Source organism: Suricata suricatta, chromosome 4 (assembly GCF_006229205.1).
Source record: "Suricata suricatta isolate VVHF042 chromosome 4, meerkat_22Aug2017_6uvM2_HiC, whole genome shotgun sequence".
In the NCBI taxonomy this organism is placed as follows: Eukaryota; Metazoa; Chordata; class Mammalia; order Carnivora; family Herpestidae; genus Suricata; species Suricata suricatta.
The window spans coordinates 58,503,934-58,528,279 of NC_043703.1; the positions used below are offsets into that span (position 1 = coordinate 58,503,934).

Sequence of the window (24,346 nt, forward strand, 5' to 3'; positions counted from 1 at the left end):
ATATTCATTACATCCATTGATGCGTAGACTGTGGTGGGTGGTGCGGAGTGCCTAATGATACCATCAATTCACCACTACCTAACAGGTAACCTGCTTTCCAGCTATTTTGTATGATATCCAGACTTCCTGGCAGTAAGGCTTGGCAGTTCCCAGAGCCTGAGGCAGCGCCGCTGAGCTCAGTTGTTTCCATTCTTTAATGATACCCTAACCAGTGGTTGAAATACCTAAGACGATAGTGGCCACAGTGGTGTGCTATTTGGGGTTACTGAAAAAGGAAATTCGTTTTTTGCCGAAGACTATGTATCAGTTTAGTAATGTGTATTTCAGTAATATTAAGAGTTCTGTGGGGAACCTGAGTGGCTTAGTGGGTTGAGCAACCTATTCTTGATTTTGACTCAGGTCTTGATCTCCATGGTTCATGTGTTTGAGTCCCGCATCAGGCTCTGCCCTGACAGTGTGGAGTCTGCTTGGGGTTCTCCTTCTCCGTTTCTCCCTCTCTCCCTCTCTCTCTTTGTTCCTACCCCACTTGTGCTCTTTCTCTTTCAAAATAAATAAACTATTTAAAAAAAAGGAGTTTTGTTTTATCAGCCAGTTGTACTATGAAGGAAAGATTAATATAAAGTCTTCAGGGACACCTGGGTGGCTCAGTCAGTTTAGTGTCCTACTCTGCGCTGACAGCGCAGAGCCTGCTTGGGATTCCTTCTCTCTCTCTGCCCTTCCCCCCTCAAAATAAATAAAGACATTTAAAAAGAATTTTTTAAAATATAAAGGTTTCGAGGTCACTGAAGTTCTTGTAACATTTTAAAGTTAAAATCCATAGAGATATCTAAATGTATTTGACTCAAGTTTTGGGAATCCTAAAGGCATTGTGGTTTAGATGACATCTACTCATGCTTAACAGAAACTGTAACAATTACACAGAATCCTGAGTTGTGCGGTCTTACAGTTCATCTGAGAGACCATCTGCACAGAACAGAAATCTGTGTTGCTCTGGAGCGTCCAGGAGGAGGATGGAGGGGGACGGTGGGGGTTCAGATTTGGATGGGTCAAGTGCAAAGCCCGTACCCGCTGCACTGCAGTGAGCAAATCCCAACTGCTGCAACCTACCTCTAGTTTTTCAGAGCAGAAATTGAGTGTGAAGGAGGTAGACAAACAACAAAAAATCCAACCAAATATTGGATTATAACATTAATTTTTGTGACTTTTATTTGTGAGTGTGTGAGGGACATTAATTCGGTTCTGATTCTGCAACAGACAAGACTTTGGCCTTGAACCTGGCTCTGCAGGATGATGTCCCCAAGAAAGCCCTGCTTGTGCCTTGACAGCCAATGCCTGGGGAGTAGGCTACCCTGAAGCTTTCCGCAGGCAGGTCTGGGATGGGCAGACTCTGTGACCCTGGCCTGGTTCATGTGCTTACCAAGAGGAGGAGGATGGACCTGAGCCTCCCTTCACAGTTTGTGCAGTTCAGGGATAAAATGTGTTAAAGGTTAAAAAGCCTTTAAAGGAGGGCAACCTCTGGTCTCCCTGTGGAAGATGATCAAACATCATTAAAATATTCCCATTTCGGGTAAATAAATCAATTCCCAAATACTTATAGAATGCCTTCCATGGTCACAATTCTGATCCAGAATTGCTCATTAGAGTAACTTCAGCTGCAGAAAGAACCCACTTACATCACATGCAAGGTTATAACCATGTATCAGGGCAAACTGCCCCACCCAACCAGCAGTGCCCTGGTCTGCAACTCGGTAGGGGTGCGGGTCTGGGGACGTTCTCCAATCCAGACTCTATACTAAGAAATTAGGTAATTCAATGACAATAATATTTTTAGCTGCAGCTTAAGGGAAGTTTACAGCTTTAAAACAGGAAATGGAAAACAATAAGTAAGAAACTATAAAATAAATTGAGCACACAGCTTTCTGTTACATTTTATACCCAGGATACATATACCTAAAGCTTTTACTTTAGGAAATAACAGGCTTATTTGGAGAGCCAGCAACTTCTGGAGTCTCACTCTTTTTTATTGAAATGGGAGTGGGCATAGTGTTGGATACACTTACGGCTTCATTTTTCATTTCTTTACAAATTTCAAATTGTGTCTTTAATATGTGTCTAAAAGGATTTTTTTCTCCTAATATTTACAGGCCATCTCATGGCAAAATGAGCCTTTGCTGTGTATTAGAATCTGGGTATCATTATTGGCCACATTTTATTGAGTGATTACAGTGAGCCGGATTTTGTATTAAGCACTAAAATGCATTAGTTTATTTAACTTATTCAACATTATGATGCAAGGATTATTATTATCTCCATAGTATAGTTGGAAAACTGAGGATGATGAAAAAAGTTTTACTGGTTGCTAGCAAGCTACTAGCTACTAGCAAGCTTTGTCCCAGGAACCCGGTTCTGCCTGTCTCCAGAGCCTGAGATCTTAATCTATTCTGCTGCTTTTTTCATTCAATATCATAAACTTGAGAACTCCTGGGGAGCCACGGATTGATGCTTAAGGAGACATCATTATATGAGCTGTACCTGTGACAACCCCCAGATTGTGTTGCAGTTTCTTTTAAAGTTTCCTTAAAATAAATATAAGAGGGGTCTCTGACCAACAAACTCAGATCTCCAAACTGGATGAATTTGCCTTGTGCTAGTTCCCCAGCATTTGGGTTTTAACAAATAGCGAAGCTGGAATGATCACTCCCTTCCCTGGGCTTCAAAGACTTTAATGTCCTGCTCCTGTGGGTGGAGAACTCTCAATTTTAGCATTGGTGGCATGTGTTGTCTGAATGGGAAGGGTCAGGTGTAGTGAGAAGTTGATAGAATTTGTAGTCAGGAATCCCAGTGGCTCAACTCTGCCTTAAAGTCTCAGTTTTCTTACCTTTCATAGAAATGATATCCATATCTATTCAACTGGAGTGTTAGCATTAAATTAGACAAGATGTGTGAATGAAATTTATGAGTTACTGTTTTTAGAGACATTGAAGTTCTCCTCCACTGCCTCGATAACATGTGGGCTGGTAGTTTATCATCCTTTATGTCTAAGGACCTGTTAAAGTCACTTTTTCTCTGAGAGCATTCTCTCTGATGGGACCTGGCTGGAAACACATGGTGCACTCACACTGGGAGGAGTTTAATAAAGGGACTATTTACTAAAGTGTGTGTGGGTTTAGGAAAAGCAACAGAGGGTGTTGTAGTGTCCTGGTGGGAAGCCATTACCAACAGCAATTCTGAAGGGACAAGGGGAGGGAGTGTTTACCAGAACCCAGAGTTTTTGGAGAAGGCCTCCTGACAGGTCCTGTGGCCTTTGGTGGAGAGATGCAATCCACCCATAAAAACGTACCTGGGAGAGATCCTGGGACAATTTTTTTTCTGACTTCACTTTCTTCCCTCCCTTTGATCTTCTGCCGATACTCACCACTGGTTGAATTCAAATGGAAGCCACAGGGGAAGGGAGCTCTTGATGCAGCCTGCAGCCTGTACAGGCCAGTTCCTGGGGCAGAGAGCATGTGGAGAAGAGTGGAAAGTAGCATTGGGCAAGTAGAAGGTATTGAGCACAGCCACATGGCCTTCCAAATATGTTAACCAATAACAATCTTTATCACTTTCTTCAGACTTGGCCTAGTCAACCCTAACTCAACATTATGTTGTCTTTGGTGACTCTTCCTCCCCTTCTGTATTTTCTCCATTTCTGGAGATATTCACTCTTCACTTCTAAGCTTAGACTTGTGCTCTAAGTCTTCTTGTGCCAAAAAGAAATTAATACAAGATGATATTTTTTCACATTTAAATGTCTAATGCCTAAGTGTTATTTTAAAAATGCATACTAATTTTCACCCCTGGGAGGCTAAGTTTGCTACCAGACCAATTGCAGTGAAAAAAATGCAATGAACAACTACCTGGAGGCACTGGAAAGTGGATACAGGCAAACAGATTATGGGGGTAATTGGATGAGAAAATTAGACAAAGAATTCATTCCTTAGTTATGGTTTTTAGCTGAGGAGTAGTTCATAAGAAATGTCGATAGCCTTTATGGTATGAAGAATTACATTAAAAAGTGAGGAAGAAATCTCTACGAAGAGAGAGCCAGTGAGGAGAGTCCAAAATTCTGTTTATAAACTTCCCAAATTTCTGGCTGGCCCCTGACCCATTAATGTATGTGGCACACTACAAGCAACTCAGTAAAAGGTAAGTAATCTAGACTGAAATATGCTCTATTGCCTGAAACAAAGAGTACTTAAAAATATTTTTTTTCAGTTTTGCCAAAACAAAAATATCATACCCTTTAGGAGAAGTATAATGGAACCCAGAGTCCTCCAAAGAAAATATTCACAGTGTCCAATGTGATCTATAGATTCAAAATATACTTCTTTTGGTACAAATTAAGAGGCTGACCTAAAATTCATATAGAATTCAAAGGCACTAGAATATCCAAACAACTCTGAAAAAGAGCAAAGTTGGAAGACTCCTATTAGACTTATTATAAAGCTGTAAAAATCAAAATAGAAAGGAAAAATCAAAATGGAAAAAATAAATCCATATATATAGGGTCAATTGATCTTTGATAAAGATGCAAGGGCAATTCAGTGGAGAGAGGGTAGTCTTTCCAACAATTGGTGCCTGAAGAAATTCTTGGGGGTGATGGATACATTCATGACTTGGTTGTGGTGACAATTTTACAGGTGTATAACATGTCAAACCTTAGACTGTGCATCTTAAGTGCAATTTATTGTATGTCAATTATACTTCAATAAAGATGGTAAAATAGCAATAATCAATTGGGAATATTTATTGAGAGGCAGGAGATGATAGTATAGAGACTGAGCTCTAAATCCAGCTTCTCCACTTCCTAGTTGTATGACTTGGGATGGATTAATTCTTCTGGACCTGTTTTTCTGCCTATAAAATGTGGTTGTTATAAGTGTTTGTTTATTAATACCCTTTAGATGTTGTGTGGCATATAGGAAGGATTTAACAAATGTTAAAAAGTCCTGTGCTGGGGCACCGGTGTGGCTCAGTCAGTTAAGCAACTGAGTCTTGATTTTGGCTCAGGTCATGATCATGCAGTTCATGAGATACAGACCTGCATGGGGCTCTGCATGCTAACAGCACAGAGCCTGGTTGGGGTTCTCTCTCCCTCTCTCTCTCTCTCAAAATAAATAAATGAGCATTAAAAAAAAGTAATGTCCTGGGCACTATGCTAAGTGCTTTATATCTTACTTAAACTTCATAATCCTATAAAATAAGTACCAATACCTTCTTTTACAAATGAGAAAACTGGGGTGCCAAAAGGATGTATGACCTATCCCAGGTTGGTTGCACAGGACACAAGTAGCAGAATCCGGACATAAAGGCAGTCAAACTCTACACACTTTTCATCTTATGAATAAGTGTTAACAGATGAGGCACTGACTCAAGTGCTAGTAAGAAAATTGTCCAGACAGTGCCCATGTTTTCTAGGATGTTATTATCTGAGATATATGAAAATAACTGAAGACCAACATGTTTGGGCAGCTTTCTGGGAGTTCCTCTTGTAATTACTCCTGGCTTCTGGCTCAGTGCTTACCAAACCTGTTTCTTCTTCCTGGGAACATAGTCAAACTATATTTTCTAGCTCCTGTATGTAGTGAGGTTATGTGGCTCGTTCTTGCCAATGGAATATGAGCAAAAGTGGCTGTAATCTTTGAGGTTAAGATAGGTAGGAATGGATGGGCTTTCTCCATTCTCCATTTCCATACAGGTTTGTGTTTAAGATGGAGGAGCCACAACTTTGGGAGAAATCTGGTTCCTGAATGACTGCCTGGAGCAGAGCTTTTATTGCTGATTGCATTGAACCATCTTTGATGTATTAAGCTACTAGAATTTTGAGATTTGAGGCTGTACATGATAGCTATTAACATACTGTAACTAATGAATTATTCTTGTGGAATATTACTGTTGCTGACTATCCCATCTCTAGAAATCTCTGAAATGTTGGTCAGATATCTGGATCAACTCTATTGCTAGGAGATGGACCACAGACAAGTTAGAATAGAAATTCAATGCAGAAATAATATCTAATTAATAGGAGATAATATATGAATAGTACATGGAACCTAACGGTTTTAGTATTTAAATTCTTTCCAAAGTTCCAATATTTAAATATTCTTAATCTCACTCATGGCAGTTGAATACTGGCATGTATTCATGGTTCATATTCCCTACTGGCTTTTGCTATGTCTGCTTCCTGTTTCTTGGGGCTTCAGTTGTGGCATCAACTCTAGGCTTTCCAAGACCCACAAGAAACTGAATCATCTCTGGCCCTCGCAGATGTATAATTGTTTCTCTGGGTTGTTTTGAAACCCTCCATTCACATCTCCAAAACCTATTTGGTGGGACAGGTTGATACCATCTGTTTTTCAACTACCATTTCCCCCCTCCTTCTGGCTCATTGGAAGGTGTGCTTTCCACTCATTTTACCAACTTCCCAATCTGTGGTATGTCTTCTCTCATACTGTACCCTGTCTCAACTCTGACAATTCATGGTTTGCTGACAGACCTTTGGTTCCTGGCCAGTTACAGCTGGGTTATGACTCCAAAAATCTCCTGGCACAAGAGACTTCTCCTGGTGTTCTAGGGCTTCTGAGTGAGAGAAAAGGAACACTTACTACCCTGGCCTGAGGACCATCTGTGACAGCCTGAACATGTAGTATTACTTTTATGTTTCATTTCTTCCTTTTTTAAGTTCTGGATTGAAATAAACAGTGCCTAGAGACAATGCCCTCTTGCTGCTTGAGTTAAAGAAATTTTGGGAGAAAATAGGTGTTTATACAGCTGGACACTGCTTACCTTATGCCACTTGGCATGGAGAAGGGGCTTGGTTCTAGGCATCTGGTTCTGAGTACCTATTGTTTTGCAAAAGATGATCACTTATAGGATTCCTGAGGTTAAATATGAGGAAACATAAAAGATCTGATCCTCTGATTCTATGCTTTCTTTTTACTGATAAGGAAAATGAGCCCTCAGCTCCTCAGAGTGTGGTCTTCAGACTGGTGTCTCTCTAGGAACCACTTATTACTGGTTGGTGGCAATGTAGGTACAGAATGTGAGAATAATCATTTAGAAACCTTTATAGCAACTTGACAGAGGCATTTTGTTGATTGACATTAATAAAAACAGTGCTTATGTATATTAAATAATTTTTTAAATTTATTTTTGAGAGAGAGAGAGATACAGCATGAGCAGGGGAGGGTCAGAGAGAGAGGGAGACACAGACTCTGAAGACAGGCTCCAGGCTCTGAGCTAGCTGTCAGCACAGAACCTGATGCGGGGCTTGAACCCACAAACCATGAGATCGTGACCTGAGCTGAAGTCGGACACTTAACCAACTGAGCCACCCAGGCACCCCAACTTATATATATATATATATATATATATATATTTAAAAATTCATTTATTGAGGTGCCTGAGTGGCTCAGTTGGTTGAGCATCTGACTCGATGCTCAGCATGAGCCTGCTTGGGATTCTCTCTCTCTCCCTCTCCCCCTGCCTTTCTTCCACTCATACATGTGCACTTGTGCTCTCCAAAGTAAATTCATTTATATTTGATTTTTATAGAACAGATTTTTTTAGAACAACTTTAGATTTACAGAAACATTGAGAAGAAGATACAGAGTTCTCATATCATTCTGCACCAAGTTTCCCCTATTATGAATATATTATATTCGTATGGTATATTTGTTGTAATTAATGGACTCATAGTGATACATTTATTATTAACTCAAATTCATATTTCATTGCTATTTACCTAGTTTTTAACCCAGGTTCTCTTCTAAAATACTACATTATCTTTAGTTGTCATGTCTCCTTAGCCTCCTCTTGGTTGTAACAATTTCTCAGACTTTTGTTGGTTTTAATGACTTTGACAGTTCTGAGGAATACTGGTCAAGAGATTCATAAGATGTCTTTCAGTTGGGATTTGTCTGATGTTTCCTCATGATTAAATTGGGCTTATGGGTTTTTGGCAGGAAGACCAGAGAGGCAAAGGGCCATTTTCATCTCATCATATCAAGGCAGCATATTGCCAATGTGACTTATACTACTGTTGTTGACCTTGATCATTTGGATAAGGTCATGTTTATCAAGTTTCTCTGCTGTAATGTTATCTTCCTACATCCCCCTCCTACTGTGTACCCCTTTGAAGGAAATCACTATGTGTAGCCTCCACTTATGTGAGGAATTGTCATTCATTTTATTGTACTTTGTAAAATATAGTTTATAATTATATTAGATGTGTGTGTATATATATATATATGTAAATATATATATATTTGGATGTAAAAATATTGTTGGTTTGTGATAGACTGAAAATGAGAAAGGTACTTGAGAAGCATGGCTCAAAAAAAACACTTGCTTAAGGGCACACCGAAGAAGCTCTGGGACTGAGCCCTAGACATGTTAGCTCTAAGCCAGCCTTCTTATTCCCCAGAGCCCAGTATCCTCTCATTGTGGAGCAAGTTGATGGCTGGTGTGTGATACCAAAGACTAATCCATGACTATTTCTTTGGATCTTAAGGAATGCTTCAAGGCTTAGTGGAAGTTTCTGAAATATCAGTTTCACTGATCTTTGAAATATTAGCCTCTCTGGGCTGTTGTTTTAGATCAGGTTCAATGGCAAACAAAGAGTGAGATAGATTTGCACCCAGGAGTTTACTGGGAGTGAGGGTAATGGCATTGGGCAGAGAAGATGAAGTGCAGTGCAGCCCAAACAAAGGCCCTCATCAATGTTATGGGCGTGCCAGACCTGAGGCAGCCATTCAGAATTGCTCTGAATTTAGGCAGAAAGATTCAGCTTCAACCCCCCCTCCCCCCACCACGTTGACCAGTATTGGATGCTGTCTGTCTTTGGGAAGAAAGTATAAACTTGGGAGAGGTGGCTCTGTAGCTTAAGTACATAACCTAGAAAGGGACTCAGTTGTGACATCAGCAGCCAGCACTTCTGGGGGAGTGAGTTGATGGGGAGATCTGAATGGCACCCTACAGTACTAGCTATAGATACTATTCCTTTTTAAAGTTCTTTTGCTTTTGTGTTGTGCCTAGATTCTAGGAACTACGGGGTTGTTTGCTACACTCTTCCTTGTGTTATTAGCTATCTCTAGTGCTTGAAAGCATTAATTGTACTTTGGGTGTGGATGAGGTAATCAGAGAAAGGGATGCTGAGAAGAAGCCATATGAGAAGGTTAGTGCGGGCGGGAGACACAATGTGGAGGATTTGTATTTGTGTAATCTGGCTGCTTCTATGATTCATTTGGGTCTGTATACCCTCATAATCAGCAGGCTTCTGTGAACTAAGTGTTGCTTTCTAAAGAAAAATGAAAGCTGGAACTTCAACAATGATGAGTGCATACTAACACATAACCTCACACAGAATAAAGCTGTGGGAAGATTGTTGTTCTATCTATCTATCTATCTATCTATCTATCTATCTATCTATCTATCTATCTATCTCTATATATATATACACACATGTAATTTTTTTTACAGGAGAAAGTGATACAAGTGACAGAATTACTTTTAGTTGGTCAAGAATTTATCTTTTCTGTTATTTGTCTCTTGTGGGATGTTAGGCTTACTTATTCTCACCCATTTTGATTGGGAGTAGGAACAGTTACAGGGCAAAAGATGGAATTCCAGAGTAGAGCAAATTTGTCAAAAGTAAATTCTTAGACAAAAAACATGCTTCCTGTGCTCAGCACCTTTTTTCCATGGCTTGGCCTGTTGTCTATTTCTTTTGTTTACTGTGTTTGAATTCACTGATGTGTCTTCCCTCAACTTCACCTTGGATGGTGCAGAATGCTTGGCATTAATTAGTTCACTCTAATTGATTGAAGAATCTTATACTTAGCAAAGAAATTCCAAAGAAAGATAACCTTTTCCCTCATGGGACTTTTTCATTAGTGGCCTCAGGACTTGGCTGCCACCATTTGTATTATATGTAGCTATTGGAGGTAGGAAAGGGTTAAAAGACTTAGAAAACATTAAAATGGATTTCTTTTTCCTATTGAGATAGTAGAAGTTTGAATGCAAACCACCATTTTTGCATAATGACTACAGACATATAATAATAGCTTGCATTGAGCTCTTTCAAAGTGCTGAGCACTGTGCTAAGCACTTTATAAGTATCATCTCATTTTATGTTCATAATGACTCAATGATGTGGATATTATTATAAACCACTCAACACAGATGATGCAACCAAACATGAAGAGGTTAGGTAAGTTGCGTATGTGTGGAGATTGGATTCAAATTTAGGTGCAGATACCTTTGCACCATTTCCAATACTGCTTCAGTAGCCACGGGATCAGGACAGGGGAGTGGTTGGAATAGGAAAACAGGAAATGTGCTCAGACTGGCTTCCTTTCAGAAAAAACCTTCTGAAGAGCATCCTACCATAGATTCCTTCTTGTAGCTCAGGTCATTTTCTTTCAGTCCTAAAAGGAGAGACTAAAGGCACAATTAAGATCTAAGAGTTAGAACCTCAACATTGGACTTGGAATTCTGACATTTATTTGGAAATCTGTGGCATAAAGGTGGTGGTCAAGGCCCTGGGTGCGGATACACTGGTCTAAGGAAAGAAGGTGTAACCAAGAAATCAAGGGCTCAGGCTGGATTCCTGGAAAGCACATTTAAGGGGGATGGTGAGGAAGATGAACCAATAGGAAGGTCCAGGAGAAGAATTAGTTTTACTGTGATCATCCAGGACAGGGTGGGGTGTGTTCATCCAGAAGAGGATGGGATGTAGTCATCCAGGAGAAGGTGGAGTGTGGTCATCCAGGAGAAGGTGGAGTGTGGTCATCCAGGACAGGATGGTGTATAATCATTTATGACAGGATGGTGTAGGCTTTTCTAGCAGAGGATAGGATGTAATCATTCAGGATAGAATGGTGTGTTGTCATCCAGGACAGAGTGGTGTATAATCATCCAGGAAAGGGTGGGATGTGGTCATCCAGGATAGGGTTATGTGGTCATCCAGAAGACATTGGGGTGTGGTTATCCAGGAGAGAAGAACCATTGGGGTGGAATGATACAAAGCTGCTAGGTTAGGTGACATCTTGTCCTTAAGAAAGAAGAGAAGGAAAGATGGAAAGAAATCCAGATACATTAGAAAGTAGAGAAAAGGCAAAGTTAGGGAAGGTTTTTTTCAAAGCCTGTATATTCTTAATAAAGTAGAATATTCTTTGGGTTTTTCTGGTTCAATTCTTTCTTTCCCAAAGTATCTGGTTAATAGCTCTTTTCACTTGGTGCTCAAGCAGGAATATCTCAACCCAAGAGTAAACTAGCTATGGATCCTGCCGAAATCATGACAGGAAGAGACATGTTTGAGCCTCTGCTAGGTCACTGGTGGGAGAGATTGTGGTTACAGCTCTTAGGTGGCCCTATTGGGTGTTTTTCACCCCCTGATGATCTTCTCCAGACTTTCTTGGAAAACTAACTCGACAGTTTTACCTTTTGTCTATTTATCTTGGAAGGAGCTCATTTCTTTTTCTTTTTTTTTTTTACCTAAAATTTTTAATGCTTATTTATATTTGAGAGAGTGTGTACACCCAAGTAGGGGAGGGGCAGAGAGAGAGGGAAACACAGAATCGGAAGCAGGCTCCAGGCTCCAAGCTGTCAGCACAGAGCCCGACCTAGGGCTAGAACCACAAACCACGAGATCATGACCTAAGCCCAAGTTAGACATTTAACCAACTGAGCCACCCTGGTGCCCTGGTGAGAGCTCATTTCTATTCAAGTTTAGGTCGAGTTATTTTTCTGGCTGCCTCCTGCCAGGAGTACCCAGAGATAGGAGGCATATGGACCCTTAGCCCACTCCTATTTTTACCAAGAACTTGAGCTGCAGAAGGCTCATTTGAATGTCAAAGTGATCAAGGGTTGGTGAATTCAGGGTAAATTCTAAGATCAGACTCCTGTGAGACATTCTAAGGTGCTAACTTCCCTAAAAGGTCTTCCTTGCTCTTCAATATGCTGATGCCTGCCAGAACCTTCCTATTTCATTATGTGACTGTTAGTTGAATATTCTGTACTTTGAAAAGATATGAAATCCATAAGTCAATGTAGTAGCAACCTAGATCCCTCATTTTATGGGATAAGTGGTTGAGGTTCAGAGAGAACTGAGTTGTCCAAAGTTGTATGGCTGGGATTTGAATACAGGTATTTGGGTTCCTAGTCTAGTGTTCTTTGTATATTTCATCTTCATCATGCAATAAAGGATAACTTGTTATAGACATGTAAGGGGACAAAATGGTGGCATCTCTCCTTTCCCATAATTCTCACTAGATTTGTACCTCTTGCTCCAGTAATTTAAGACATAATTGACTTTGTCTCTCTAGGGACATCCCTATGGCTAAAATCAACTCAATCCCCTGAACCTTTCCTATTTACAATATGCTTCTTGGAGTCTAAAATTAGTGAACAAAACTTCTTTCCACAGCTAGAGATAAATCCTGGAGAAGTTTGACTTAAATTTGAACCAAATCATAAAATATTGGAGTAAGATGTTTTCTGGGAAGCAGGCATTTAGTGGAGGTGGGAGGAAATTATGATAGTGGCTTTACTGCTGACTATTTTTCATATTTTATTCCAAGTTTGTAATAACACTGGGCATTATTCCACATTACTGCACAGGGAACTGGGTCACAAAGATGTTAAGTAATTAAACCAAGTCCCCTAGAGTTAGTTATGTCAATTAATTGTCAGTGCTGGATTTCAAATCTTGGTTTCTCTGGCTCTAAAACCTGTGTTCTTTCTAACTTGATATTAAAATTCCCTGTAAAAGTCGTCTAACAAGCAGATTTCACCCAATTCAAGATTCTAATTCAGCAAGACTGAGGTAGGGTCATGTATCCATATTTTTAAAAAGTGCCCTCATTGATGCTGGTGTGACACTTGTTGGGAAACACAAAAGGGAAGACAAGCAAAGGGCAGTAATATAGTGGTCAGTTTCCCCTCTTTGACAGTTTGGAGGGAGGCCAGCCACCCTTCAGAGGCTTATAGCCTCTCTAGACCTGTCTGGTGTCTTGTAACTCAAAAGAGGTAGTTTTTCACAAGGTAGGCTGAAGAAACTTGCACCTAGATAAGGCTTCTCAGCATGGAAATCCAAAGTTCATCCAGACCAAGTTAGGATGTAGTTGCCTGTTACTTTCTTCTAAGGGAAGGACCATTTGCCAGCATAGGCTAAGCTGCCCAGAGATGGGATATTCTTTGTCTGTATCCTAGCTTCCAGCACAAATGGCTGGCACATGGTGGGTGCTCAGTGTTTACTGGGTCATGAAGGATGGTGGGAGACTACACTGTTGTGGGGACCATCCCTCTGGCGTGTAGCTCTGAGTAGGGCATAGCTGAATTCAGATGGAGTAGTTTTTCTACGGTACACAGTGATGAGTTGTGTGGTAGCCTTTTTTTGTTCATAATGTTTTATAAGCTGAACCTTATTTACGAATGGGAATGCACTGCGGAGATTAAATTTCTAATCTAGTCAGCCTGTAATTATTTCCTTAGTTTGGTCTATAACTAATATTTCAGGTGGCTCCCTCCCAATTCGGACTCAGCAGGATCATTAACTTGCCTTCTAGTATTTCTCCCAGATCATTAGTATGAGATGAACAATCGAGATTCCAATAGTCTGAAGTTTAATCAAAGAATCTGGTCTCTGGTTTGAAGATCACATCACATGTTCCAGGGCTCTAATTTCTTATGCCTACAAAGCTCCAAAGCTTAAGTGAAGGCCTCTGATGATTTTCAGTAACCCAGTTCCATCTTTTATAGACTTCCATGCCTGTTCCCTGCCTCCAGCCATACTACATTTAAAGTAAACCACATACGCATGAGAGACACAAGCTAACTCACCAACCTGATATTCAGAATGATATCATTTATATGAGTTTCAGATCCTCCTTTTGGCCCATGTTATCCAGACAACTAAAAGTGGTCCAGGCACAAATGAGTGAATTTGTGTCATGCTCTCCCAGAGGAGACTCAACATCTGCCTGCCTGCCTTCATTCCTGCCTTCCTTCCTTCCTTCCTTCCTTCCTTCCTTCCTTCCCTCCCTCCCTCCCTCCCTCCCTCCCTCCCCCTTCCTCCCTCCCTCCCCCTTCCTCCCTCCCTCCTTCCCTCCCTCTCTTCTTTTCCTCCCTTCCCTCTCTCCTTCCTTTTTTCCTTCCCACCTATCTACCTTCCTTCCTCCCCATCTCGCTCAGGCCTTTTTTTTTCTTCCTCCTACAAGTACTTCTTAAGCTCCCCCCTCACTATATTCCAGCTATTGCAGTAGGCCCCTGAGAATACAAGGTAACAGATGATATGACTTTTGCCTTTTAGGAGCATAAGGCTCACCAGAGTTCATAATTTGTCAACATGGAGCTGTGAATGGAGTGCACGCTGTCTGGACCATCATTTTTGCATCCCTGACCCCAGAAGGTTTACAGATTACAGATCCTGGCTGCTTTTGTGAAGAATCAAGTGACAGAAGGTGCTTCAGTGCTGCACTCCTGTTTCCTGAATCTCCTGTATCAAATCCATCTTTCCTTTCTATCCAAGCATTCCTCGATTTAGGTCAGAACCGATACCTGGTCTGAGGAGGAAGTCCAGAGACGTCCCATTTCAGGGTCTCTTTTCTTCAAGGACGTTGCACTGTGATTGCTGTTCAGTCAAAGCAACTCTGATTCTGAGTGGTCATATAGGTCTGTAGACATGTAGCCATTGCTTCTGTCACTTGGCTGCTGGCAGCTGGTGGTAATGAGGACAAAGAGAGAAGAAACCTTCATGTTAGAGAAATGAAGGATTTATAATGAAAGAAACTTTGTAACATTTCTAAGAAATATCCAGATAAGTAAAATACCCACATAGGTAAAAAATCCACACAATGCCCAATTGTTCATTCACTCATTCACCCACCCGGTGGGCACTGGGTGCACAGAGAAGCTGCAGGCCCTGCTCAGTCTGTGACTGAGAAACTGATGTTTCCAAGCACTGAGTCTGACTATCTGGGCACCGTGAAGAGAAGGACTTGTGGCTACATATGTCTGGTGGGTAAAGTGGAGGGCTCTTTGCATTTAATCTATGTTAAAAATACTTTCCAAACGCATTTTACCAGCACCTTGGAGCTATAAAATATGTTATGAAGTTAAAAGAGAAAAATCAGAAAAGCAACTATTAAAATGTAGAATATTTCAGCTGAAAAACTTGGACATAAAAGAAAAAATTTTCTACTTGGGACCTCTGTCTCAAAGGAGGTGAAAAAAAGATCTTAAAAATCGTAGGAGCTTTAAAGCAGGTGGTCATTTATTGTATTCAGGGTTAAGGGAAGCTTAAACTTACAATGCTTAGTGATTTTTAAAAAATTCAGCTAAAAGACATTATTTGGGTATAGAAAAAGTCCAGTTATTCTTCAGCTCCAGCCATTGCAAACAGGGGACAGACTCTTCTACCATCTTCCAATGCAAGTGAGTTTCCATTGGGTTGAGACCAAGCATGGACAATTTCAGCCTGAAATGATTACTTTCTGGAAATTTTCAGTGAGTGGAAACAGTCATGTAGATGTGTGAATCTTGCTACCTGGATCAATAACTTTAGCTAGTTAAGATTTCTGCCAAGAAAGGCAAGGAAGATCAAATTTCATAGACCTAGCAAACCACTGGAAACTTCTTGCACGCGTGTGTTCAAGGATCACTTTTTATGATTTATAGAAACCAAAGCACTCATTGGAATATGAATAATAGCTAACATTTACTTGTCATTTATTATGCTGGCCACCATGCCAAGTACTTTATATACATTGACTTATTTAATCCTAATGACAACCCATGAGCAGGTACTGTTATTTTTCCGACTTTACAGATGAGAACATTGAGGTACAAGAAAGCTAAATTACAGAATAGGATCAATGTGTCTTTCACTTAGAAAATGAGTCAAGCTTAAGGGCACCTGGGGGCTCAGTCAATTAAATTTTCCATTCTTGATTTACGCCTCAGGTTCTGATCTCATGGTTCATGAGTTCAAGCCCTGCATCTGGTTCTGGTTCTGTGCTGTGCTGACAGTGAGGAGCCTGCTTGGGATTCTCTCTCTCTCTCTCTCTCTCTCTCTCTCTCTCTCTCTCTCTCTCCACCCCCTCACTCAACTTCTTCCCTTCCCTCCTTCTTCCTTGCTCTCTTTCTGTATCAAAAATAAACACCTAAAAAAAAAAAGGAAATGAGTCAAGCTCCAAACATGTGAATAAATATGACCGTTACTACTTCTGTTGTTTGGTTTTCTCCCTCAAGTGTGGTGTGAATATTGGTAACTTCTTAGTCCCTGGAAGAAAAATAAAAATTTAAATTCACAAGAGAATTTTGAAACTCACAACATGGAGTCAATAAATTAAAAGAAAATCTGGTTTCACAAATAGGATACTAACAGCTTGGAAAACTCCATTTTCACAGAGTTTGTTCTTGGGGTGGGGATGGGGAGACTTTACTTTTCTCTCCAAGCCCTCCTTATATTTCCTTCTCAGATAAAAGGTAACAAGATGCAACCAACTGACTCATTTTCTAAGTGAATGACACATTCACCTACTCTTGTAAGTCTGAGTGTCTAGCAATTTGACACATGAAATTCATTTTTTCTTCCTAAAATGTTTGGCCTTCTCCAAAATGGCTTCCTACTACTTATTCCCGGCGGATGATCTGGTACCACCTCTCTCCCAGGTGGAGGAGGGTTTCTGGGCTGTCCTGTGAATAGTGTTCAATCCATCCTCTGTCCATGTCTGAGCTTGGGCAGTTTTTCCTTGTGTCCTCCTCCCATCTAGCTTATGGTCTGCTTCTCTGAATGAGTCTAGAAGTGAGCTGTTAATCACTACACTTTAACTTAATTCTGGCCACAGATGATCTAGTCAGGATGCTCCCAGAGCCTAGACATGCAGGAAGGAAGCCCATGAAGCTTCTGGCTCTGGCACCAAGCCACAGACTCTGGGTGAATCATGTAACTTCTCTGAGGCTCAAAGAAGGCACTTTGTACATTGTAAAGCATTAACCAAACGACAGGAGAGCACCAGGATTCTGTTCGACACTTAGGGGTGAGTGCCTTATTTAGTTGTAACTGTTAACACCTAGGTAGCCATCATCCCCAGAAATGTGCCTTACTTACATATTTCTGGACATGCTTGGGGATGCATCGGAAGCCAGGATTAGAGAGTATCGGCCAAATGAACACTTTCAGTGGCTGAGGCTGTTGGAAAATTACCTCTATGTTACATTTCACTTTAAATTCCTCTCCTCAAAACGAAGTGAAGTCAGGGCAGAGAATTGGATGGATTTGCTCTTGGCCACAGCATCAAGCAGTAGAGTAAACGGAAGGAGAATAATCCTAAGTGTTAAAGGCCGTCAGCATTTGCCAAACCATGGTCTTTTTAAAAATATATACATATATTGCACAAAGAGTTTGGCATTATAAAAAGGATCTTGTAAGTATCAGTCTTTTATTCAGAATGTTATTAAGAACTTTTTATTAAAAATTAAGATTCTTCAGAAACCACATAAATATTTTAAAAGGCTCTACCTTTCCACTTAGCCTTTTCAAGGGCACCTCAGGAGAGATGGTAGAATTCTCAAAGTGTTGGACAGGTCTGCACGGGAACACTCCACGCTGCCAATTTGTCCCCATATTGGCCCAGGGCAGCCATTCACTACTTTGTTTTTGGTTATTTCAACTGCTGTTAGACATTCTCCTTCAAACACACCTGTGCTGCTTTACCGACACCACCAAAGTAGGCAGAACGTGATGCGGTCCTACGCACTGTGGGCTGTGGGCTCCTGTGGTCCTCACATGCGCCTCTGCCTCAACTCACCGAGCTCTCTGGCAGTTTCCTGGGTTTTGTGTGAATTCTCTTTTAGACTGTGAACTTAAATACAAAATCAGCCTCATATTTATTCATTGGGGCAGTTCTTTTTGTTCAGTGCAACTCAGCACAAATGGGGTCACTTCATTTCATGGACCGCAAGCACTCTGCCCACCAGGTTCCTCCTTTTCTTATCTGCTGACACCAGGAAAGTCTTTCTACTGGATGTATGTCTTTTTCTACTCAAGAAACGCTTTGCCATGATAGGTGCTATCATATGAACAATGAGCCTTATCTGCCTCCCCATCCTTCCTCATCTGACTTACCCCCTTCTTAGTTTCTTCACCTTGATATTGTCCTTTTAGCTTTTGAGTGCCCACTGTTTCGAGTGTCCACCATTTTTGTCTGCCATTCACTACAACCCCTTAAGTCTTCTTCTCTTGGGTGCTCTTGCATATCTCTTTTGTACTTCTCTAATTCTGGCAGCAAGACTGCTGGCCCAGGTTGTAAAAGCATACATTCCCTCTTTTATCTCTGTATGATCAGTTGAATTTTCCTTACTAACAGTTTTTATGGTTGAAAGACCTGAAAACTCTGACTTTGCCCTTTCCTGAGATTCTCTTTTTAACTCATAGAGAACCAAGTGAAGCTCTTAACCAATCTGACACAGTCAGGATTTTTCTGGCTTACAGCTTTTGTTTTTTTGTCCAGTAAATATTTAAGGAGTCCCTTCTTTATGCAAGGGAGTATGGTAGGCAGTAGAGGTACAGAGAAGAAGACACAGGGTATTTCCAGGAGAGCTTGCAGGCTGGTGGGAAGCAGATATGATGACGCATCCTATGCTCTACTGGGGTGTGGTGGGGTAGAGTGGGAGGAGCGTTGTATGGGATGCTCCGTCCATCCCAGAAGAAAGAGTGGACCACCTATTTCAGCAAAGGGAAGGATGTCAGGGAAACTGTCACTACAAAGTCCTGGTTGAACTGAGTTCTGAAGTATGATGAGCTATTCACCAGGCAAAGTCAGCCACAGCATGCATTCAGAGAACAACACAGTCGAAGGCTCGGATGTATGAAAGAGGGCTGACCATGTCCAGTCTGTTTATGAACCTTGCCAAAGATCGGATAAGCTAGCCTTAATGCACTTTTTGCTGGCACTATAAGCAGAACGTGCTTTGAGTGGGTTGTCAGGAAAGGTCTGAGCCTGCATGGCTGGTGTGAGGGGCTCAAGAGCTGGGTAGGGAAGGGTTAGTCACTTGAAAGTTTTGTGTGCTGAGACAAGACTCTTAAAGGAGCTCTGGGGTTTTTACAGAGGAGAAAGTGCTTAAAGGCGGATTATGCAGCCAACGGTGAGCCAGTAAATGGTTTCAGTGGGGCCAATCCTGGGATATTTTGGCAGCTCTCTTTATTGGGCGTGGGGCTCTCTGGCTATTCAATACCATTGTGACTCTCCTTGCGAATGCCCATGAGGGGTTAGGGTGAAAATATGGAGCTTTTAAGCATTTTAACGTGATTTCAATTGCATTTTAATTTTTAATAAAACTTTTAATAAAGTTCTGCTTTAGGAGCCACAGAGATCAAAAGATTCCATTTAATAGGGACTCTAGGGTTATAGCAGTGGGAGATAGATGGGCTTAACAAGACTGTGGTACATCTCTTTCAAGTAAATGCAATAAATGGTTCTGTTGGAATGGGAAGAAAGAGAGGATGCAAACATACATGCATACATCTTTTTTTTTTTTTCTGTGTAGCCAATAATTTCACTCTTTGGAAGTAATTGCTAAGCTCCTGGCATCTTTGACTAATACCCTTCTCATATGATAGTTACACTGCTCCAAAGACAGTGCAGACATCTGAGCCAAACAATTTTCTCTTTCGTTTGCAAGAAATTGAATGGACAGATCTACCTGTCTATTTTGGTTCCAAAAAAATGTCTTGTTAGAAATGTGTGATAATATATTAGATGACAGTCACTGAAAATGTTTCAGATGCGGCAATAAATTGATTGTGGTTTTTAGACCAGATGTGCACCATGTTTAGAACTTACTGTGTTTCCTCATGTTCTAGCTTGGTGCTTAAGTAAATAGAAAGAAGTGTTTTATTTTTCAGTGGAACCTCTTAAGTAAGTGGATAGCATTTCCCCCCAGTTAATGACAGGAAACTATAGGAATTGTGCAAATTGGAGCTATTCACTCTCCTCACACGTGTTTAGCTGAGCTCTATCAGCTTTCAAACTAAGGGCCTGCTTTGTCCCACTCCTAAAGTTAAGAGTGAGATAACTGGAAAATGACCATAGCTTAACTGTGCAGCATTTCTGTGCTTGCATAGAAACTAAAGAAATGTGCTTCACATCTGATGGCAGTATTTTAAGTCCCTGACTGGTGATTTACTATATAGTAGGAGCTAATCAGAACTCATTTAATTGAAAAGGCTCAAAGAGACATCTTTTTATTGCATATCCCTGTAAGATTCAGGGCAGACTTTGCTAAAGGTATGGGAAACAGGACAATTTGTTTTTCTCTATGTGTTCAAGAAAATACCTTTCTAAGCAAAGAAGTGATCTGTGTGTCGTGACTGGTCTGCTTTTTTATGCTATCTCATCTCACATTTCAATTCTAGTGGCACATTGGTTTTGAGTGGTTAAAGGTCTGTCTCATTTCCTTGCCAGCCGAGATTATGTTCCCAGCTCTTTGTTAATTCTGCGCACTTTTAACAGTTGCTGCCGATCATGTTTTTCTGTACTGTGCTCGGCGTTCTGTGAACCCGGGAACCAGTGAACGACTTGATCCTGTCCCCAGGAGAGCAGGGAGACAGTCATGGAGGGCGAAGAAGGCCTGGAGTTTCACATGCTAGACCTCACTGAATGCTCATGGCAACTCAGCTTCGCAGGGGTGAGTGTTTACTTCTTCATTTTACAAATAACGAAACTGGGCCTCACATAGCTCAGAAACTAGGCTCCGGAGCCGACAGCTGCTTGACTTCAGAGCCCACGCCCTCTCTCCAGCTCACTGTCTGGCTGGTTGGAGAGTCAAGACATAACAATGAACACAAGGCTGGAAAAAATGTGAATAAATGCAAATTTAGGTGCTATAACATTAAAACACCACGTGGGTTAGAGGGGGAATCTCTTGTACCCCGTGGTCACTGCGGGGTTTCTGGAGGAGCACCTGGGCTGTGTTTGGAAGCCTGGAAGGAGGAGGGCAGAAATCACAGGCATGAGCGCATTGAGGGCATAAGCTTCTAGAATTGACAGGGAACATGATTGCCAGGGCAGGACTGTAGGGCCTGGGGAGCAGTGGGAAGCGAGTGAAGGTGTAGGGCAGGGGCAGATGGTGAAAGACCCTAGATGCAGAATTGAGGTATTTAGAGCCTGTGAGAAACTCCTCCACAGCATCACCCCCCCATGCATGTGCCAGAGAAGGTTTTAAAATGTGGAGAAAAAGTGCTGTTGAACTAAAGTTGCAACATTTGGGGGCTGTATGATGTTGAATTTTCCCTTTGTTCCAAGAAAAAGTGGCGCTTTACTCATGAGGAGAATGTCACGTTTCTTTTCCCATCAGGGAATAGAGTTAAATCAACCTCTTTGCTAAACTGAAAGTGTCTGAGAGTTCTTGGCAAAATAAACAAATTCTCTTTGCCTCTTGGTGGGAGGGGGAAATGGCAGAGGGGCAGCAGGGCAAGTAAGGGAAGACACGCGTGCAGACCACCATTCCAGCAATTTCTCTGATTTTCCAGAGGTGCCTGGGCACTAGGAGGCAAAGGAAAATATGAAAGAAACAAGATCCAGAGGGAAATCCTGGCGAGCCCAGGGAAGAGCGGGGAACATGCAGATCAGCTCTTGGTATGATGGGCAGGGTGGGGGCAAGAAGTGGCATTTAGCAGGGGCTTATCTTCACTCCCAGAGAGTATAACTATTTGTGTGTCATCCTTCAGCAGCGTTCATGCTAATCTTCTCTGTATTGTTCCAATTTTAGTATATGTGCTGCCCAAGCCAGCACCGTATAACTTTTTAAATGTTTGCAACAGATATTTTTTGGACGAGGCATAAAGCATGAAGGCATAAAGTAAAATCTCAGCTCCCCTTTTGTTTATAGGGAGGTGCCGTGCAATTTTTTATACAGTTTTTAAAGTGATTGTGACTTATATTTTATAATCGGGCAAAAGGAAAATCTAAGATTTAATGAGTGACTTACGAATCCCTTCTTTAGTAATCATGGATGCTTATCTACTGGTAAGAATCCTGTTTCAAACATCGGATCTAAATTTAAGAGAAAGGGGCACACCAGATTCACACCTGCATTTTTCTGGTTTGAAAGGAAATAAGGGAATTTTGTGAAGTGTTTGAAAAATTGATATAAAATTTTCAGTGCCAGGAACTCATAATCTATTGAAAGCAGCAGAGAAATGTATAATACATAGTGATTGGGGCTATGATACACAGAGTGCTTACAGCCCAGTGACTCACAGACTAGGCAGATGAGTTAATATGGAGTGGTTTTTGCAGTATAGACAGGAATTCAGAAGGAGGAGAAAGAAGTGAAGAAGAGTGAGCTGCATTGTAAGCAGAGGAATGTAGAAGTAACACCTCAAGTATGTTCAAGTGTACCGTCTGCTTAGGGAACGAGGAGCCTGACAAGGGTAGTGTGTGGTGTACAGGAACGAAGGAGTAAGAAGTGGGGTTGTAAGAATAGACTACGGACAGATAGCAACAACCTTCAATACCTTGCTAAGAAGTTTGAACTTTATTCTTTAGGCTAATGTTTCTCAGGTGTTCTGTTTTGTTTCCAAGATTTGTCCTGTAATATACCCTGGAAGAAAAGGGTTCTGTAGCCATGAGCTAGGGAGATACTGGAAGGATGCGTCCTTCCTCTGGATATGCGTAAGTGTATCACTACACTCACTAATGCATGTTAGCGTTGTAAAAGCTCTGAGAATTCCTGAAAACGTAACACAACCAGAGAGTTTGTTTTACTCATTGCTTCCCAAATGTATGTTACCATAAGCCTCCTTTCCAGGCAATACCTTCTCAGATTTCCTGAAATTACTATTCCCATAACCGAGTTGGAAATGCCTCTAGGAGAGCCACTGAATTTTTTAGGAGGAGAGGGAATGAGTCTGGAATGTACTGGGGGAAGGTAACCTGTGCCCATGGGGAGCCGGGAAGGGTGATAGACCTGGTGCTAGAACATCACAGAAGACTGAACCTGATGCTGGCAAGTTCTGTTACAGAACTTACTTTACGCTCTGACTTCCATTTCCTCCACTCAACTGGGCATCTCAAGACCAACACACAATAGTTTGTGATTACATCTGTGTCAAATGAATCATGGGAAGAATGAGCCAACTGTAGCTCTTTGGTTCAGAAATCCTAATGAGGATATGGGCAACTTAGAGAAACTTGGAAAAGGCAGCATTCTTTGGGGCTAGAAAAGAAGAAAAAGCAAAAGTGTAAATCAGATGTAGATATAGTTCTCATTTTTGATACTGACATTTAATAGCAGTATGACTAATTTAAAAAAAATTATAAAGTATAGGGGTGCCTGGGTGGCTCAGTCATTTAAGCATCCAGCGTTAGCTCAGGTCATGATCTCACAGTTCATGGGTTTGAGCCCCGCACTGGGCTCTGTGCTGACAGCTCAGAGGCTGGAACCTGCTTTGGATTCTGTGTCTCCCTCTCTCTCTGCCCCTGCCCCACTCATACTCTGTCTCTCAAAAATGAATAAACATTAAAAAACTATAAAGTGTAATCTTTCATGTGGTTATATTTTCTGTAAATCATGAACAAATTATGTTGTCCACCTTGAAATGTCTTTCTTATTCTTATGAGATAATAAAATATATAAACTATTATTTAATATAGTCACAAAGATGGGGAAGCACAGTGGGCATGGTAATTTATGGTCCTTTTGGTGTGGAGTGAGTTATTTTCACAGGTAAAGGAAAAGTTCTTTGTATTTATCACAACTTTCATAGAAAAGGTGAAGCCAGGGAAACGAACAAATCTCCATTTACAGTTTACTTTTCTCCCAGATTTCTCAGTGTGAGACTTGCTCTAAAGGTGAATCTTAAGGAAAACTAGGTAAATGGCTCAGCACACATTGCCACCAGTGTCACATTTGAGCTGGCAGAATCACAGAGGCATCAGCCTCACTGAAGGCCAGAGGTGCCCGCTTTAGCTTGGCCAACATAACCTAGAGGAAATGTACAGTGAGATCAAGGCCTATGTCCAGAACGAAGCTCTTTGAGCCTCCAGGGTCCCAACATAGTCTGGTGTGGCAATATTTTAAAATCTCAACTTGAGGATTTCTTTAGTTTTTTCTTGGGTCACTTGGTTCTGGCTTCTATTCAGTTAATTAGGCCAATCTGAGTTCCTTGCTTTGGGGAAGGTGGAACAAACTCAGGCAACAAAGTCATATTTTGGTTTTTGAGTTCCAAAATCTAACTCCCACAGGAGAGAAAAGAACCCTTGGACATTAATAATAGATGAGCCTAGAATACCATGGAGGT

The 24,346-nt window shown here is 41.2% G+C and overlaps 1 long non-coding RNA gene and 1 pseudogene across 2 annotated transcripts in view; one reads left to right on the top strand and one right to left on the bottom strand.

Moving 5' to 3' along the window:
* Positions 1-38: 38 nt before the first annotated feature.
* Positions 39-24,346, top strand: part of LOC115290787 — a 170,542-nt gene continuing 146,234 nt past the window's right edge. For both annotated transcript variants that reach the window (XR_003908198.1, XR_003908197.1), the window contains exons 1-3: positions 39-85; positions 20,556-20,730; positions 21,575-21,680. This is a non-coding gene — a long non-coding RNA (uncharacterized LOC115290787). The remainder of the gene's footprint in view (positions 86-20,555; positions 20,731-21,574; positions 21,681-24,346) is intronic.
* LOC115290930 lies at positions 21,739-21,837 on the bottom strand (annotated as a pseudogene).